General features: G+C 44.1%; 1 protein-coding gene across 7 annotated transcripts in view; it reads right to left on the bottom strand.

Moving 5' to 3' along the window:
- LOC111249583 (transcription factor atoh7-like) overlaps positions 1-21,029 on the bottom strand; it is a 60,951-nt gene that overhangs the window by 12,939 nt on the left and 26,983 nt on the right. The window contains exons 2-3 of one of the 7 annotated variants that reach the window (XR_015326408.1): positions 12,362-17,519; positions 12,126-12,261 (exon numbers count right to left, since the gene is read on the bottom strand). The exons of the other annotated variants lie outside the window; for them this stretch is intronic. The gene's annotated coding sequence lies outside the window, so the exon portion shown is untranslated. The remainder of the gene's footprint in view (positions 1-12,125; positions 12,262-12,361; positions 17,520-21,029) is intronic. 7 annotated transcript variants of the gene reach the window in all.

The raw sequence follows: 21,029 nt of genomic DNA, 5'->3' as shown, positions 1-21,029 counted from the left end.
CTTTGTCCGTTAGGGAACTTGAAAGGTGCATTTGAATGAAGAATCACTTTGCAGATGTCCGGGGGTTCTACGCCCCCACCTTCATGTAATGTACGTAAAATATGATACGCTTTGTCTGTAACTGACCGACAGAACGGTATTCAATATAATCTCTAACTAGATAACTAGATGAGTCCTGCAGCGGCGCCTTGCTAACGAATCATCTATTGATCAAATACAGTTATTTACGGTGTATTCTACGGTGGACGTTCACGAATCCTCATGACGAACCTTCCGTTACCCCTATATAGCGTTGTGCAGTGGTCACAATCTGTGCGTTTCGATTTACCCTCTGTGTGTATTCTATCATGCGTTTAGATATTTTTAAGTTATCCAATAGGTTTGAATGTTAATTTAGAAGCATATTGAAAATATGCCTTTTATTTAGCATAAAAATTAATCATCTTCAGTGTACGTAATGAGCTCTAAGAAAGATTTAGGAGTTATCAATTTTGCTTTTAAGATAAGTGTTCAGCACGGTTCCACGACGGGCCTACATTCACCGCCACAATAACATTGAATATAACCTTTTTCCTTTCATTTTTTTCCGTCTAATCAGTTCCGTGCCAAGGTGGCGTGTACACGTTTCGGACAAGAAGTTCTCAAATGCGCTCTGATTAGGACTACAATTACTTTTAACAAAACGAAGGACAATGAAACAGCCTACAGGATGAAGCCTGTTCCAGTCCACAGATTGAGCAAAGTAAGAGATTAGTTGAACAGAGTCTCCAGTATATATATATATATATATATATAGCCAATTGAGCGCTAGAGAACAATCATGCAGTCGGCAAAAAAAAAATGGTCTAACAGCTATAGGTAAAATCATATGGCGTCATCATCATTTATGCCTGATGATTTAACAATAATGGAAACAACTCAGATTTAGATACATTCGGTTTGGGATTTTTTTTGCTAACAGTGGAAAGACCGAAACATTCGCTCCCTGCTACTTCCATTGTGAACAGTATTAGTTTTTCTTGTAATCACGAATATTTCATACGGTTCTCGTTAAAAAGACGGCCCAGCGCTAGGCCTTTGTTCCAGGGGCATCAAGCGTCTCACTTGAACAAGTTGTACCTTAGCGCCGCTATAGCGTCGTCAACTGTAGCCTGGCTTACAATTTAATACAAAAATCAGATTTAAAGGCCTTATCTTGAACGACGTTGCACAATTTCCTGACTACGTATGTACGTCGGTTATATCCCATCAATCCGTCACGTATTAAGTGGCTTCACATCTTGGCGTCGGTTTACCCTCCCCCCTCCCCTTCTTCCGACTTCAGCTGATTTCGTCCATTTTTATCTGCTATTTGATCGCGTTTGAGAGAGTCCGATCGTTGTCGTATTGATGCGATCCGCTGTCTCCCCGTTACCCTCCGGCCGTCGAGTCAGTCGTCAGATCTTGAATTAGCTAGCTTTCCTTTGGCTACAAGGTGGGTTAAGAGCTACCGTAACTATTGACCGAGCTGTCGCGTTTTTGTGTCGCCGAAAAATCGATGTACATTTTGTTGTAAGATGAACGAAGAATTGGGCTCTGATAAAGAATGAAGATTCCTTTATATTGTGACGATCGTTTCGAATCTCTCGTTCGAGGTCAGCAATTCTATGTCGTTGCTGATCGATCATATTTAGGTACATTGTCCAAAATTGGTCAACAAAATTCGACAAAAATGCCGAATAAAAACACTCGAGGTAGTTAGACACTAGACAACAGACGTTGTATACGGGTTAGTCACGCACATATTAAGCAACGGTACAAGCTATGCTATTAATTAGGGGCAGATAATTCACTGAAGAGCTAAAGAAGATCATACGTGGTTGAAACCCTTACTGTATGTATGCATGCATAAGTACGTAATATGAAAAATCCCATTCGATAGAACTGCTATGGGCCGCGAAACAGGACTTCTCGTTACGACTTCTCTAGCCTGAAGCGTTTTAAAGAAAAGAGAATTCAATAGGAAAACACACCGGTTAGCTTAAGGAAGGAGAAAAGCTCTTACGTCGTAGGGGCCAGGTCCGGAAATAGCGACAGCAACTTCCATCTCAGGTTTCGGATCGCTGCCGTGGAAATGACGCTGGCAAAAAGTGTTAAATGTGGAACAATGGAGAAACTTTCTGGTCCAAACATAACGTTTTTTTTTTTTTTTATTATTCGTATGGAGTTTCTTAGTTTGTTTTGTGGGACTTTACGTTGAATCCGTCATAAACCCTAAATCGAGCCGCGTTTGAAATTTACAAACCCACATCCGGATCGTAGACAAAAAAAAAGAACATAAGTTTAAGCAATATGATGAAAGTTCGGATTTTTATAAATGGAAACAAACTAGGTATGGCTTGACGATATTCCCATTTATTCCACGTTATCTTACCGTCCTACGGCTGTTCCCCTGACACTTAACCGCGACTAGGAGACACTGATTGCAAAGTAAAAATATTTAGCCCACCTTATACAGAGCTGATCAAGACTTTTCTGTCTCTGATCACCTCGTCATGATAACTGTAGTTCAAACAAATCGCAGTTCATAGGTTTATTGTCTCCGTTCGCATTCTGCTTCGGCCAGATTTTCAGACTCTCTATGTCTCTCGTCGTCTTCTTCGGGAGCGGATCTCGGGCCTTGCTATTGGCCAGTCGAAGTACACAGAGTAATCGGGTTTTGCTGCAAGCGGCGAGCCGGCCAATAAGTGACGAGAACTCCTTGTTGACCTCGTGTTTGCCCGACACATGAAGCCCCAGACGTTAGCAGGCCTACAGGTAACAGTGATTATCGCTTTGCGAGGTGGTGGCGCCATAAAGGCACGAACAGAGGGACGAACCCGTTCGTGACGTGGTGATCAGCAGTGAACGTTAGGCAACGTTTAAGTTCCCACCGTATATCTTACTATCGAAAGAGCTGCTTTACTTTAAATTACATTAAATTTTCTTTAGAAAAAAAAAAAAGAGAGAGAGAGAGAGAGAGCGTAATGAGAATAGCTTTTAACGCTCTAATCAATCTCAAAAAAGGCGAGAGGTGGTGGCAGCAATTTGGGTGACGGAAATAATGACACTAATCAGTCTCAGTATACGCAAAGAGAGGAGGAGAAACGAGCGCAAAGAATTAAGCAGAAGCTCTACGCCGAAATGTTTGTTGAGGAAATTGCCGAATACTTTGAACTACGAGATAATCGTCGAAGACCTGTCGGTTATATTCTTAAAGATTGGGCTGAGTTGCAGCCTAAGCCCGATAGCATGTCCATTCGATAGAAAGCTCACTGTATGTTGTTTGAGCTTCTAACGTCCTCGGTATTCTTTAAAGAGAAAACAAAGTAAAAGTTGTTACACATTACAGAGGGAACAGCACAAACACAAAGGCCGCATGTTACCGGTTTCGTTTCCTTGATCTATGGCTGACTCATTTCTTGCGCGCTATTCCTTACTTTTCAAGCTTTTGGCTTCTTCTCTTAAAGCAAACAGCTATTGTGATAGTCGTTCTCAAATCGGCACACGCTGCTTAGCAGCAAACTCGGAGCATCTTACACCCACAACAGCGTCGAATGCCGGCCTTATGGACGCCTCAGTGCGTTGCGGTGACGTGCAACGGGAAAAAGGGATATCATACCGACAAAAAACGAATGCGTCCATCACGGCACTCAGCCGCACGCGAGTACGTGCACAAGGTTTCGTACACCTCTCAGAAAGAATATCGGCTTTGTCAGCTCTGGCAGATATTGGCTTTTTGCTATGATCCCGCTGGCACCCAGCTCTCAGATGGGATATGCTGTGCCATGTGTTTATAGCGCGCGACCGTTGAGCGTGCGCCCACCACGAGCGCGATCGTTTTCTTCGTTCTTAGCAAATGCTTCTTGTGTCAAACCTGCACTTCCTGCTGGTCCTATTAGATCTGACTTAGTTTTAGCGTGTGTTTTTGATGCTTCTCATTGATGCGATTCTGCACTCGTTTTTTGGGTCCCTTGTCTAATATGTGTACATTGGCCAAGACTCCAGCGTGGCCTCGATCCCTGTACGATTTTTTTTTTATATTTAGTTGTCGTACGAGACTTGCTTTGTTGCCTCTACAGCTGACGAAGCTCTGGAGGAACTCTTTGTGGCTATTGGGCCAACAAAGTCGATCCTTAGTAGATGAGCGGAACATCTCTGGTTGTTAGGGTGGAGCTGCGATGGGTCCGGGGTGGAGGCGGATAGGCTCTGTGGGGGTCCATCGCCACTGCGGCCTGACGTAGTCGTGGCATGTGGTATCGGCATCTGGCGTCGCGCGACTTCGTTTACGTCGCCTGTGATCGTCCCGGCGGAGGTTATGCTGTCCGGTGTTGTAGTCTAAAGCGCCAACGGCTACTTTGGAACAAATACATGAGGCATATAGCACAGAAAAGAATATCCTTGGAACGCGAAGCAACCGCAATGTGCATATGATTCAGTACGTCAGATCGTCGCCGTCATTGGAACGGTATGCTGGTAAAAAAGACTACTCGGCAGCAGAGCGTTAGACGTCACGGGATGTTTAAGCAGCGATCGGTCATTTGTGAGGGCGGGTAAGGGCAACTAGCTCAGCGGCGGCAAAGTCAGCCCAGCAACGCAGAATCGCCTGGCCCAAGTGGGGCAACGGGTAGAAGGAATTTTGAATGGTGAATTGCGAACATCACGGTCTAGGGTTGTGGCCACTAACAAAGTTGATTAGGCGGGCGGTCCTTCTTCAGATGATGGTTATGGAAGAGCGCGGTATGCCCAAAAAAGAAGAGAACTTCAGTGAAGTAACAGGGGTAAGCAGCTCCGCGCATCGAAAGCCCCATCGAGAACGAGGGCTGGAATGGACCGGAACCTAATGTTGAGTTTGATATTTTTGCCGGTATTTGCCGGTGCGGGTATAAATTGGCGTGAAGACCATTCTACTTATCAGAGTAGTGTGCTCTACATTGAATAACGAGCAAAATGGATGTCCGATATTCGGAGATTGTTCGAGCCTGTGTTCGCAGAATCTGACTGTATCAAGTGTTTACAAAATTAGGGTTAGCTTTACTTGTACTATTATTACATACAATGAAGAACACAGAAATTGATAATGTAGTTTTATATGATTCGCTCATCTTGCTGCGTATATCGTACTAAGCGACTGTAGAACGAGTTCGATGAAGCTGTTTCTACGGAAGAATAGAAGACCTGTAGTTCTTACATATGGCAGAGAGATGAAATTAAACTTACGGCCTGCTAAACTCGTCAAAGACAGCAAAACGCAGATATAAAAGGCTGCTTATTGACGGCCCTGCTTTAGATGGGGAAACATTGTATCTGCTAGAGGGCGCGCCGGAATTTGCACAGGACCCTCTATTCAGGAGTTATCTTTAGCTACGCTAGAAGTTAGTCTGTAATAGTATTCAGTTTCGTGTGTATTTGACACATCATATACTACTTTGAAAGGCTCTGCTAATTGAGAAATGGACATGGTAGTTTGTATAGTTGGCCGGCCCTGTGGGACACCAGCTTGATTCTATGAAAACGAACGTATGTAATTGGATGATGCTTCGGGCCACTTTGCCTACGAAATACGAACACTAAAACAGTATTACATTCTCAGTGGTTTGGCCAAATAAAGGTGATCCGTACCGTATGTTGCCCGGCACCAAAGACGGGTCCTCGGCTGCATTGAGTATAATAAAAACCATTAACATCATCAATATAGTCTTATTTTTAAGCGATCATTAGAGCAAGAATCGATTAACACCTATATTTTTGTCACAAACATTTAGACTGCTTCTACTGTCAACATCTGCCAGATGACTGACATGATTACTGATAAATGTCAAAAGCCCATACCATAAGCGCGGTTGAGTACAGCTCCTTAACCATATAGTCAATAACACCCTATGGAATGGAACGCTGCAAATGAAACCTTGCTATGCTTCATTATTTGCTATGAGAGAGCGGTTTGTTACCTCTGCTTTATCTTTTTGTTTGTTGTCGTTAAGCCGTCTTTACAAAAGGCGCTCAGATAGCAGAACGCTACCCATTTTCATTGGCTATCTAACAAGCTTTGTCCTACTCTCACATACAGAACGAACGTTCGACTCATACTCAGTTCGTGGCCAGGACGGCACAGATCGACTACGGGCAAGCGGATGACTGCCGTTATTGCTGCTAAACGCTTCATTTCTCAGATCCTGTGCTTATCCTTGAGCAAGATCAGGTACATGAAAAAGACGTGGTACCCCGTGTAGATCTACGTACGAACTCCGGATGATATTAGTTGACTCGTAAGGTTTGCTACGTACGCCGCCGTACGTTGCGTTCGAGACGTCTCCCCTGTAGCCAGTGTTCATCAATACCCGAGCGAAAGTTTTGACACGCTGGTATTTTAATAGCATTTGACGCGTGCCTTGTCTGCGCAAACGACAGGTCAGCCATTGGAAATAGCTTCACTTTGTTGACATACCATTTCGTGGACACCTTTATGTCAAGATAATTTATGAAATTTCAACGAAGTCAGACGACATCATGGGCACATCGGCGCCGACAGGCTCAGTTTCGATAGGAGAGAAGTAGATAAAGTACCCATCGTGCTCGTCGATATGGTAAAAGCCGCTGCGAATCGAGCCGTTGCCGTTAACAAAAGCGCATTTTATCATTTGAAGAGCTTTGACGGGTCGCTGATGTTAACCGCGGTGCTGATTATCTAGTTGGGGAAGATCGATTTTCTGGGTTCTTCACACGTAGGCAAACAGAGCCAATGATAGGATGTCCCGTGTGGAAGCGGGCGACGCCTACACCGTCATGGAAAACTAGTTGTAGGTTATTACAGGTTAAAGCTGTTGTACACACGTTACATGAGGCAGCACATTAGATAGTTCAATAATGCACTGGACCGTGGGTTGGGAATGAATTAAAATGGGAGAACATTTATATAATTACGTGTGCCAAAAGCAATTTTGTACTTCAGAACTCCATAATATAATGTTTGTATTTGTATAATATAGTTTCGACAAGTGTACAAATACATTTATCTCGTATCTAGCAGGCAAAGTCTATAATTGCTTAATAACATTTGACAATATACGACAACATCACGTTGCTCGCCAACTTGAAACTTCTCAGATAGGTTCTGTTACGCAATACTGTATTGCATATCTACGATACCGCGACGATGCCCTAGGAACTCACATAGCGATACGTTCGAGCAGACTAATAGTCTATATTTCTGATTCTGACCCAATGAGCGTGCACCTGATTTGTCATCAGTAGTTAAAGGAACATTTCGGCCATCTCGTAATACCCTTATTAATAGTATTTGCTTTCGAACCTTACACACCTGCCAAAAATGTATAAAAAAACTTTGGAGCGTATTGGCTATTTCCGTTTTATATATATATATATATACACGATTTTCTCAAAATCATTTATAAATGGTCGTTTGTGGTAGATAAATTGCATTGTTTACCGGAGTAACAATGACGCGTTTAGGCACGGAAAAAGAAAAATTGTCATGTTTTTTACATTTTTGTGGGCATTGAGGGCACGAATCAAAATCTGATTGTCTAACTTGTTCAGACTCTCTGTGTACATGTATTTGTCTGCGTTAGTCATGTGTTGAAAGGAAAAAGCTGACTCAAACGCGACCTTTTTCATCTGTAGGTGTCTAACTGTAGAAACTTAACAGTTACCTTCTCCATGGCGAATTTGCCAAACGCGCGCACACGACCCTGCATCGATGCCGCTCACTGGCCCGAAATGCAATAAATCCTTGCTAAGTATTTACAGTGCAGAATCAAATTTGCGCGCCCCAGGTATCCAGTGCTCAGTGCAAAATACCCAGTGCCCAACGCATACACATTTACGTTTACTTAATTCGGACATTCTATGTAGTGCCGACCCGTAAGAATGGGGCTGTTTCGCTTTTGGTGCCCACTTAATATTGTAGTTAGCTGCCCCACGTACTTCCCCCAATACGCTGATGAAAAGTGTAGTTCCCAGGTAGCAGGCGTCCACGGAAACCCGCATCAAACCTTGTATCTATTGAAACATGAAAGGAATACCAGCGTCAGCCGGCGCTTTCACACCGATATCGGCCAGTGGCGGCGTCTAGGAAGGCGGACCAACGGTCGGTGACGTCTACGAAGTTTCGAATGTTGGGTGGTCAAAAGTGGGCTTTAAGGTATCCGACGACGGGACGGCGGAATCGAAAGTATTCAATCGTACAACTTCAAACAGAGAAATCGTGACCAAGACGACTCGTCGTAGAAGTGTTGAGTGGGGTATTAACGGCTTCAACAAATCGACGTTTCGCCACAAATCTAGTAATAATGTTAGCAAAAGCGTCAGTGAAGGATAACTGACATTTTGGCCCTCGCAAATGGAAATTGTTAATACGTTCGCTTGCCAAAATGGTTTTTGGGTACATAAGTTGTTTTTGTAGTCAAACTGCTTTTGTATCGGCACGTTTATTAGTTCTATTTTACTAGAAATAGTACAAATAAAAAACATTGCTTCCTTATTTAACATTCAAATGTAACCTACGTAGATTAGATACGTTGTGCAAACTAAGATCACTTTATAAATCTCCTTTTACTGACGAAAATAGGTCCCAGTATCACTAAAATTGGTAAATGTACCTTCTTGTGGTCGACCGTACAGAATTACAGAGCAAAGTCTCTAAAAATGTAAATTAAATAAAACTAATTTCGCGCCGTGTCACAAGGACTAAAACGGAAATTATTTTCAAAAATCGCGGAGCGACAAACAATGCCTGATTTGCGTAGTTTGAAGGAAAACCGTATTGTATGTAATATTTAGCTGGGTGCTGCATTATACTAATACTATTCATCTGTCGCAAGCATTGTAGACTATGAACAAAACGTAACATTTTTATTTCGTTTATGTAGTGATCGGTTCATTGGACTCCCTCAAGCGATGCTGCAGGCCAGGCCCTATGACACCCTAAGAGACTGAATGCTACCAAGATGTCCAAACGTATATATATATAGTTTTATTATCATCACAACCGTGTCGTCACACCCAAGTTCTAACAATAAATCATTTCACGCGACTGGGCAAACTTTTTAATGCTGTCGTCTAGCGACATTTCTGCGAATGGCTGAGACCTGCATGCCGTTGTGACACTGTTGACATTTTTGGGGTTTCTAAATTGATTTTTGAATCGGTCATCCCATGTAGCAACAACACGCTTAGCAAGGTTATGAAGTTATGGCCGATTCCTCACCCTTTGCGTATCATTGTCTATATGCCATTTGATCTTATCCGGTTCTGCAGTGGCTCCCAAGTGTCTGAGGAAGGAACAACCCGAACCCTTTACAAGCTTCGCTAAAAAAACCTGCTGCAAAAAACCGGCCTCATGGTGGACGTTGTCAGTAATGACCGTCCCGACAGATCTAAGTATATGCGATATACATTGCTACATCTCTCAGTTACAAAAGATACACGACAAGTACGCTAATTTGTACTTTTTCAATCTATAGCAACGTCCCATGCGCTTAATGTGCGTATTTCCGCTCGATTTACCTACCTATCTTTAACTACTTGTATTTCTACCTAAACCACTAGTGCTGCCCCCATGACTAGCTAGGGACCTACCTACTTTAATCCGGCCGATCCTGTGCCAAATCACACCCCCGCCTACAAAGGGCACAGGCACTTAGTTACTAGGTATTCGAGCGATTTGATACAATTTCATACATTTGGCAAAGGGCGAAAATCAAGGCACTTTGACACGTTCGACTTGGACAAGCTGTATTTTTTGATTAATGAACCTGGCTGTGCGAGCAATTTAGTTCGTCTTGATCATACGAGACGCGTTAGCACAAACGCTATCTGGCCGCTACGATGATCATCATGATGAACGTCGCCGACGCATCCTTACCGGGGAACATGGCTTCATTCCGTATACGCTTGAATCTATGCAGAACCGAAAACAGCGGGATGGTAGAACTATTTTTTCGGGCTCGATTTCGACGTCCTGAAACAAACTGTTTCTAAGAGCATAACTGGTCCATCGTGGTTTATGCTCTGCCATAGAATACGTCGTTCCACTACCGGAATCAGAGCTGGCTGGACTGGGTCGGTGTCGGCGACTTTATCTTTGAGCAATTTGGGTCTCACTCCACTATGATCTGTGGGTGCTCACCACAGCTCAATGAGATAAGTACCAGACCCAATACTAGCCTTAAGTGCCTCTGTGTATGTGTGTGTATATGATGGGCTGTAGCATGTCGACTGAGCAGCTCAAATGAATCGTAGGCGTCAACGGTCGGAGAAAAGTGGCTAGATCTACTGCGGCCATTTAGCACTGATCGCGACTCGAATGACTCAGACCCGTGAAAATGTGTAACGTGATTTTACCAAACGTGCGTGTTTGGCCTTTCTTATGCCGACGTGTGCGCGGATAGATAACAGAAAAATGCTGTTGAGAAATATCAGATCGACTATTTTTTTTGCATAAACTTATTATTGGCTGTAATATTGTACCGCTATTTTAAATACCGTGTTTTTCTGTTGGCGTAACGAGTTTTGAGTTAGTGTAATTCCTTTCGAATTGAGTGGCCCTTAAGGGCGAAGACCCCACGTTAAAGTTGAGACAGTCGAATTGTACGAACGTGTTTTAAATTAGCCCTCGTCACCCTGTAAGATTTCTCCGGTACTTTTTTGCCCATTTGATCGGAGATCTTAACTGGTCAAGTGTGGCAGATTTACCTACGGGTACTCACTATGGCCGGGCTCCGGTGAGTGCAAGCTAGCTGTTGAAAGAATTATAGCAGGTTGGCTTCGCTTACTATCAGCCCGATCATTATTGGTCTTTGTCATAGAGAATGGATAACAGTGTCATTATGTAATATATTTACTAACAGCCTGATCTAGCGGCAAGCGGGTCACTTTTGCAGGAAAGAAGACAGGTCAAAATCGCCTATCCACTCGATACGAGAACATGCGTTCCGTAGATACATGTAAAGAAGCGCACGCCCGTAAACATCAGTTGTGCTAACTTTTTCCTAGTCGCAGCAAAAACGTGACATTTTTAGTTGAAGGAATCACATAGCCAAACAGGATAAGCCGATTTGTTGCAATAGTAGGAAACGGCCTCATATATTACAAACAATTTAATAATGGTCCCTATTATAGATATGTACGTGCACACCCAGTGAGAATCGCAAACGTCACCTAATTCACTGACCGCTGGTGGCTTATACAGGACGCGGTATTCCTGCGGAAACGATGACATCACGCTCAACAAATGAGAGCAAACAGGCCACAACTCTTCAGCGGCACATATCTTTCTTGTGAAAAAAAAAAAAAGAAGACCAACAGTTGGATACCTTTATTCTTGGGCATCTTTATTTGTCTTTAAAAACACCAGAATGGAGACAGCTCGAGACGATGAATTAACAAGGCGAAGTAGAAAAAGATCGGGAGCGCAGACCACCGAACAATACGGGCCACCACTTAGATTTACTGGGAATTTATTCCCTGTTTTCGTATGGTCTTCAGTCTTCACTCGCCCGCTGAACTAAACTGAGAGCCGCGACGGGAGCATAACACCGCAGCAAGTGAGCTATCTTCACTTTGTTATGGCTTGACACTTTTCTTGTGAGCGTCTATTTGTATACGTGTGTGTGTGTGTGCGAGCGCGTATCGTATCCCCTGTGTTGAAATTGGCAAGCTCATAGCCTCGCCCTAAATAGGCCGGCATCGGGCGGTCGTCAAGAGGTCAGTTTTCGTTTTCTTGTAGTGCCGTACTATAGACTGGGAATACCATAGGATATCGCTCTGTGCCAGACTAGCTCTCTGAAGTACATCCTACTTCAAGATACAACATGCAGTCTAATAGATATACGTACTGAATTAGGCGGTCCGAAAGCTATGTTTAGTGCTGCTCGTCTGGAGTGCCAGCAGAAGCAGTTGCTAACTTGTGTCAGTGATCAGAACGTCACTGCGTCGACGGCCAGAGGTTAAGCAAGAAGGACAGCAAATCATCGGCAACGGCTGCGGGTGAGCTATTTCTAATATAATCGCATAGCGTTTTTTATGAGAGATAGAGAAAGATAGAGATATATCAAGAGTCGAAGTAGAGAAAAAGTCATACATACGCCCGCGTTTTGAACATCTCATGAGCAGTCAGGTACAGAACAGTACCGCTGGAAGTTGGACCCTCACAGGCAATACCTCGCGTGGCAACGGGCTCCACGTGTGGTCCGACGGTAGGAGCCTTGTCCCTTGTATTACCTTGGGCATGGCAAGCGAAATCGGGCGAAAACAGATGAGTTAGCGACAACCTAGCAATACGCGAATGTGTGGACGTCTGTTTGCCACGCGCACTTTTTACCGTTTGCCGTTATGTGGTGGTCGTCGTCACTCGAGCGAGACTTAATTCAGTGCGACGCTTCGTTGAGTTGTCACCTCGACGTCGAGGAAAGGTCGCTCCGTAAACGTTCGTTCCGTTAGCGTTCGAGGAATGCAGATCAACGCGGGTACCGCAACGTCAGCGGTGGCAACAACGACGCCAATACAGTTCCGATCAGAGACGTTACGTTAAGAGGAGTGCCGCTGAGTGTGGAACCTGCCTTTCTCGGTTTGTCCTGCCATTGTTGACGACTAAATCAAGTTGTAAATCTGTTAGCCAAGAAGAAAACCGTACGGACGAGGTTTCAATCGGTTGTTTCATTATGGGTGCCTGTTTCACACCAGGATACAGTCGTTCAGCGGGATCCGCTGTATATGAAATCGCGTTCAAGAAGTGTATTTAGGATGGTGTATGTTGTTTGATAGCAGACTCATCTGTTAGGAATGCTTGTGTAAAAGCGTAAATTCGTGCAATAGTCCAGATAATACCGAATTGAGAAATTTGCCAGTCAACCTGCTCAGATCTTTGGATTTTGCACTAGTTTACTACGCTGCTTAGACGAAGCTTACCTTTTTTAGACATTCGCTCTAGAGAAATTGCTAGTGATTGTGGTACCGTCATTCTTCTGTACTTTTTTTTTTGTTTTATAAGTTGCTTGTTTGAAGAGTCTAAGAAATGACAGCGAACATCGGTACTATTATTACGTTACGAATGAAGTTTTTGCACACAAAGTCCTTTCAATCTGTTAATTTTCCTTCATACCTGCATTTGGATATCCAAAATCACACATTGAAGAAACATCCAGAATTCCCCTTCATGTCCAACTTGAATTTTAGGAACAGCATACTAAACTAAGTGAGCCGCTCCGCCAAGCGGCACATATACGCAATCTTCATAAAGAACCGGAGCAGTTCCCTTGTGGTTAATCTTAGTTTCTTAATAATCTCACCTGAACGAACACATCCACAAATCATTTGATTCTATTATAGCGTACCAGAATTGTTCCACAGGATGCAATGGGTCTCCCAAGCAAAAGCCGCCTAATTACAGCGCGGGTGGTGTGATAACCAAGGCGCGGTTTTAATCTTATGTCCGATTTGGACCGTCGTACTCTTTATTATTTTTGTTAAATAAAACAGTTTCAATTAGCTACATCCGTGTATCGTCCGGATCGGTGTATTAAGCGACCGTACATCGCAGAGTGTACCGTACACATGGTCCATGTAATATTTCGAGTTTGATTGCATGCCGCATCTTCTACACATGGAAAAGCGGTTAGTTAAGGAAACAACAGCTATAACAACGACATGGATGTTGGATGACCTGTTAGGCGGTTGACGATATGGTTACATAAAATCATCAGGATCAGCATTTTCATTGTCGTTTTCATTTGTCCGCTTAAGCCTGCACACACACGTGGTGTGCAGAAATTAGCTGAGCGAAAGGAGAGATGGAGCGCCCCCAGATACAGTAACTCTAACAACAACAACGAATGCAACAATGGTGATTATTTGTATTTGTCTAAATACGCTGGAGAGGCAACGCGTATGATGCTCAAGCGCCGCCCCTCCTTCCTGTATCTGTCCGGGACACGCGGATCGACGACCTGCTTGATGTTCGTCGGTAGGCGAACGGCTGGCAGTTCGACCAACCGAACGACAAGGTGGTCAGATCGATGAGATGCCAAAACGGACTTTGTTGTCTCGCGTGTTGTGATACGCTGCTGTTACTTGTTGTTGCAGTTCTTCTTGCTTATCAAGTTGAAAGAGATAACAGACGAGCAGTGGTCAACCAATGGTAAGCATGGCCACAGGGCCACACAAGTACGGCTGCTGGGTAGGACAGACAACAATAGCCCGAAGTCCGTCTCTACGGCTCGCTGGCTTTGTCTGAGCGATGATACCACCGTGAAGAAGACGGACGCCCGATGCTCGATGGGATACGGGGCACGGCAATGGGAAAGCCGAAACACAGGAATGGATACGTCTACGGCAGATACCATTGGCTAGTTTGCTCGGCTCGTCGATGACGCTGAAGTTACTGGTAATGGTGAGTCTTGACGCAACGATTCTCAGATGGCGCGAGATGGAGGAGGCTACTATTTAAGTTGACTAACGCAAGTGAAGAGCTCATCAGCTATCCCTCATCGCTCACGCATCTATGTTCAACACGCGCGGGTGCCACTGGGGATTATGTAGGAGAGAAAAATCGCTCCTTTATAGGTTCATAGTTTTTCGAGCTGTGGAGATAAGTGCAATAGTATGCGCGCGCGTGTGCGCGAGAAGAAGCTCACAGTAGCCACAAGACCAGAAATCGACCGGTTAGACGATGGGGGGACGGAGGGGATGCTTCGAAGTGGTCGTCTGGATGAACGCGGATCGTTCATTGTAGATGGACTCTTCGACTACGGATCGAGCTATCATCGCGTTGTGGAAAACCGATGAGCTATTAGAGTGGCTACACTGGCTGGCTGGCTGGCCGCTCCGGATATTACGGCGCTCGTTCAGATCGTCCGAACTTGCCGTGGGCACCACAGCCAGCAATCAGCAATGACGCATCTATCAATGGTGCGCCAATGAGTATTGGCGAAAGGTAGCAGCCGAATGCTGCGAGAAATCTATCTGTACGTTATCGAGGCGATTCTCATGTTAAGTCAGAGGTGGTCCTAAAATGAGGCTAGTTGAATAAGCGATGCAGGTATTGATGCGCTAGCGATAGTAATCAGTAAATACGCGGTCGATGGAAACTACGCCGAAGTGTGCAAATAATCATAGTATTCCTCTGCCGCAATGTGGTCACGAAATGTTAGGATTGAGCGGGATTTAGCTATGAACGACAAGTTTCTTATGGAAATAAAGTCTAATTAAAAATTTATTTTTGAGCAGAGCTGTTTGTATTTATCTATTTGATGTAAGTTTCTGACACTCAGCTACACTTTTTACCGACAAAATTTAGGGTTAGCATTGGCCTAGACATGATAAATCGGTTCATAAAGGTATTCGATGGGTACATTACAGTTCTATCTAGCATTCGATAAAATCCCTCTAATAAGTCAAGTTGTGCTCTGGTAATCGTTCCCGGGTCGTCCGGGTGTCCCACACGCACAGCAAATGCCATTCTTCAGTCATTTCTTAAGTCCACCTTACGTCAGACGTACGCATTCAAATCTCGCATGGCGTAATGCCAAACTATAATAGTGAGCCTACCGACCCGCCGATCAATCAGATTGATACACGCTTACAATGATATAGAGGTATTTGGACGTAAGTCCACCATTCGTGATTGTGTTTAGCAGTTGTCGCAGCTGTGTTATTATATGCTTGGTTTAGACAAATGTCAGCAGTACCAACGAAGTGCCATTTAGCCAGCATTTCATTCCGTGAGACAGTCTGGCAGCGGCGATATAATCGGCACGAACTCTTTTTCCACCTTCCTTTATTTTCGTTTCGTGGATCGAACAGTACGAGCATATTGTATCTGCCATGGCACAATTGAAGTGCCGCTGCCGTCGCTTTTCGTGTTCCTGTTAAAGTAAATGGTATCACCGATATATTTATGTATGTATACGCGACAGAAAAAATGACTCGGATTTCTTCAATAATTATTGACTGGCTGCTGTGCATCGACTGTTTAAGCTGGCGCTGTTGTGGTGCCAATTATCGTTTCAAGTCTTCGTGTCGTTCGTTCAGATCTCTGTCGTCGTCGCGTTAGATCTCAGATGAACGGATACCCATCACGACCCTGTGCCACGAGTAGCGAGACTGAGATGATGTCCATGGGCGACCGTCGATGGCACGGTGACGCGATACTTCCCTTTATTTTTCTTCGACGTCGAGGTCCGAAAGGACTATGACTACGACTACTAGTAGACTCGCTCATTGCCTTCCACTGTTGGATAGCTAACGTTTGACGTTATTGTAGCGGCGACGCCGCGGCCAATCTCGTCTTCGACGGCCAGCTCTATATCGCCGCCGGAGGGTTACGCGACGAAGCCACGTGAAGTAACCGGCTGAAGAAGGAATGCTAACTCCGATCGCTATGCTGTATGTAGTTGAATACATGGACGCATCGGTCGATCATTGAGTATTGTAGTAGAACGAATGGCCTCGCTGAGGTAAGGTCCACATACGGTCGCCCGATTTCATTGTACCATGCAAATAAAGCTTGCAAGCTGTATGTGAGTCAGAGATTCGTCCTGCGGGTGTGATTTAATGACAGCTGTAACAATCAGCGGTAATATTAGCGAGCTATAAATTTTAGAGAAGTAACAAGTACTTTCCCTGGATCAACATATGGCAACAATGCCAATCCCTATAGGAAACTTTATCGTCCTTTAATGCCGGTTCGTACAGTTAGTGCTTCGCTAATTTACAACCGTAGCGTTCAATTCAATACGGCCTGTTCGGTCTTATGTGAAACGTACGCCACACTTTGAAAAACCAACATAGGACTGCTATCGATTGACAGGGGCATACGAAAGTTTCCATCGAGTGATCAACCTGCTCGTTTGACGTCTGTGACAGGTCTATTACACTTTGTTGTGACTCTTCTGCCTTCTTTTTTTACATAACGAGGCAGCTGGCAGTGACATATATATCTTACTCGTTTATTTTAGTTATATGACAGTTATATAAACAAGTAGGAGGGTGCTGCCTTAGCCAGCCTTAAGCATCGACGAATTTTCCCTCTATAAATGTATCATTATCGCGAGGCAGACTTTATTCAAATGTAATATACGTAACTCTTTGGTGTTATTCCCGATTTGGTCGCACGTTCATTCTTGAGTATTGCAAATCAACATGAGACGTATTCTATTTTTGACGTAAAGCGAGAAAAGATGCGTTTTTGGTTAAGGTCTACTGTATGTATAAGATACAGTGATTATGCGACATTTTATTACCAATATAAAATTTTAATATTCGCGTGCTGAATTTCCACTAAAGACATCGTAGCGATACCTATGAACTCCTACCAGTATTTCGTTTACTAATATCATCCGTCATTTTTTCAATCGTGAATTTTGGCCTGGTTAGTACCCTCACAGAAATTCTAAGGGGTCCATACATTTCCAATGGAGAACCCAGAACGCACTAGCCTTCTCGTCAAATGGCCTGTACTACCAGTTAACTGAGGAGCCGGGCTGCTGGAATGGAAAAAAAAAGGGGAAAATGTGTCTTAATCCTCTAATAAATTGAAAAATATATATCAGTTTAGGTTTAATCAAGCTTTTGTTATATAATTATTTGTGAATGAAGCTATTTTTTTTTTTATAAAATAAACCGTATGTCGGCCAACAGCTGCGCTCTAACAATCACGTGAAACACAAGACTTATTTTCACGACACTGCAGCTTCGCTCGCCAGCGCTTCAGCTGCGGCCTTTCTCAACACCATCAAGAAGCTCTGCTTTCCGGCCACGTAACGGCACTTTTGTCTACCCTTCTAATTTCTACGGTAATCGAAGGTCGTCGTGATATATTCGTTAGTAGCGATGGATCACGAACTGGCCCATCCCGACAGAATCGACCGGGTCCGTTACGGGAAGTTCTTAGAAGCGTGCACAACCGTGCACATCCGTTCAGTGACTGCCAGTAGCAAAAGTCCAGTGTCTGAGTCAGCCTCCATTCGCCATCAATACGCTGAGTCGGCAAAACGGATGAAGCAAACCGACATGAGCTGCGGAGACGGTGGCCGCGTCAATGCCTCTGAACCGCGTTTCGACCACAACCTGGCCATCTTTCGACCAAATTCAGTAAAAGGTGTTTTCACTAGTTATGTCCACCATGTTTAGGCGGCAGAATTTGCCATGTCACGCCTTGTCCTTGAATTCTTTACGGATTCCGACAGAGGTAATCTCTTCATACTGCATTTATTTTTCTCTCCGTATTAGGTCCCAGCTCCTCCCAGAGGCTCAAGGGCTATCGCGACAACATGGACAACCAAGAGAAAAACGAAATCGTCTGTCCAATGACTTCATAAACTGATCCGCAGCCGATGATGGGACGACCTATTAAGTCAATCAATAAGGCGATTTGCTAGCGATCGCGTGTACAAAGCGACCATCGTCTACTGGACCACGCCGTCACCCTGCTTTTGTCCGCCGGCTAATGTTAGGTGTCTCGTCCATCTCGAAAACCATTTCAGATTCGGTATAGGCTAACTTGCACTCGGAACTGGGACTGTGTTTGCCTAAGCCTGCGTAGCTATGCCATTGCTTCTAACATCAACAAGGTTTGTTTACCAATAGCATGACAACAGCTGCAACGAGGCTGGACATGTAAAGCTAATCTGCCAGAAGCCGGGAACAGTGTTATGTTAAAATGAAGATCGCTGAACACATAAAGCTCTGACCGGCAATTCATGCATACAAAGCTTCGGTCTCGGATGATTTCTTTGTTATCGTTGTGTCTAAATATGGTCTATACAGAATAACTTGTCAGAATCGTCTCGGTCGTCACATTCAGCTCCTTTTCGGCACATCGGCGTGTGACTTCGACCTCCCGATGACAGCGCAACACGGTTCGAACAGCGTGCCATTGGTCAGAGTTGCACTCAGCTCTGATCGCTAGCCTTACGTAGACGGATATAATGAAGACTCAACCGCATCGCCGTTGGTGCGTTCCCGGAGAACAGCTTAAAGCTTTAGCGAAGATTCGGTGAGCGACATCGATGGCCCGGTTTGTTTCTCTGAGACAAAAGCAGAACCTCAATCAGCAGACGCCGATCAGGCGACAGTCTCTTTTGTCGTCGGCGTTGAATACACGAAATGCGAACATGTGAATGAAGCTACGGAGAAATCACTGCTCTCATGATGCGGCGCCGGCGTCATCGGCTCAAAAACTATGATAAGTACGGCTACTGCTTCACCTGTCGGCACAATACAAACAGACACGTAACCAGTCAACCTATGATAACAAATAGACGAGGTGACAGCGATCAGTAGCACGATGCCCATTAGTTCGTATCGAATCTGCTCCACGATATAGGAGCCATGCGAACAATTGGTTGGCGTTCACGATAAAAAAACCAGTGACGTAATTACTAAGTTTGTTATCAAATCATCCATTGGCATAGTTTACTTGTGTAATGCACATAGCGACGTAGGCCGCTACGATTCGAACCCAGATAGAGGTCGCAGTTATTTACAGACGTACAAGGAATAGACGTAGCTACCAGTTTTTCGGCTTATGCGTTTATTGGGTAGGGGACATCTGTAGGCTATATTCGTTTGTGAAAAGGCTAGGTCGCGTAGGATGCCGTTAGATACGGACGGTCATCTACCAGATACCGAGGCGTGACGCCTATCATTATTGCGAGCGAACTTCGCCGTCAATTGAAAGGACTCAGTTCTCCTAACAGAATTCAAATTTAAATTAGCAGCTTTATTGTCAAGCAAGCAAGGAAGAAGTGAAGTTGGGTTGATTGTCCATAATATTTCTTGACCAAGTTATTGTGACATCGAGCCTAGCACACCAAGACGTGTGTTAATCATTCAAGCATTTTTGCTTTAGCAGGCTCGATGTAGGACACATGAGTGTGACAAACCGCCATAGGAGTTTAACGCTGTTGGACATGGCTCCATCGGGCGACTGGCCTCCAGCACGAAACGAACCGTGTGTCTATGTCCGGGTTTCTATTTAAAACACAACGTGTCCTTAAGATTAGCAGGCAAGCACCCATTAAGCTATCACAGCGACATTTTAATCTAGCTTACTTCAGGTAGACCATAAAAACAGACGTCTTTTCGTCAAACAGGACGATTCGAAGAAACTAGCGACACTTTATTCAACGATTTTAATAATAACGGTCGTATATTGAAAAATCTCATACCTCACAACAGAATTTTCTACGTGGATCTCTTTATGGAGACAGCTAAATCCTTAAAAATCCTCACGTCCAAAATACAAGCTTGGAATCGAACCCAGAATCGAATTTTTTCCCCTTCCTTGAAAACGCCTTTACCTTTGGAATACTATGCCATGTCGTGTTTGTCGGTACTTCTTCGCCCGTTTATAATGGCTTATTTACGGAACACTAGCTAGACGTATGCGGTCTACTTTATTCCTAGTATTCTAAATGAGAATGAACCTTTCTATGTGATGCTGCTCTCCATGGAAGCTTAGCAAAGTGATTGCCAATTCTCAGCCATTCCCAGCCTTGTTGTCTAAGCACCCAAAGTAGAGTCTTACTGAAAGCATGCAAAATTGCACCAAAATTACCCAGTGCCAACAATTACGGCTTCGTTCAAACCTTATTCACAGTTGGGTCCGAATATTTCTTCTGGCATGAAAGTTCGTCGTAGCTATGCATATCCGCTGAACTGTTACTAAGATACTTAACTATTATCGCCGCCTCAGGTGTGCGTGTTATTGGACGTTTTACCGTTTGTTACTGCCGCAGACCAAGCTCCGCTCGACGCTGAAGGTAATGGCATCTTACAGTAAAAGCTATTTTTTTCATAACGCTCACTAACAAAGACACATTAGTAAAATAGAAAATCCAGCCATATCCTAAATTCCTTATGAACTTAGATTAAAAAAGAAAAAAAAAAAGCAGGCTTAAATATGAAGTCTTCTTGTTTTGTTAACATATGATTAGCTTAAGGACATGCAGAGGGTGAGGACAGAAATTCTAATAACGAATATTACACGA

This window comes from Varroa destructor, unplaced genomic scaffold, assembly GCF_002443255.2.
Source record: "Varroa destructor unplaced genomic scaffold, Vdes_3.0 BEIS01000004.1, whole genome shotgun sequence".
NCBI lineage: Eukaryota > Metazoa > Arthropoda > Arachnida > Mesostigmata > Varroidae > Varroa > Varroa destructor.
Note: the sequence above shows the minus strand (reverse complement) of the source record. Positions and strands in the feature narration are given on the sequence as shown.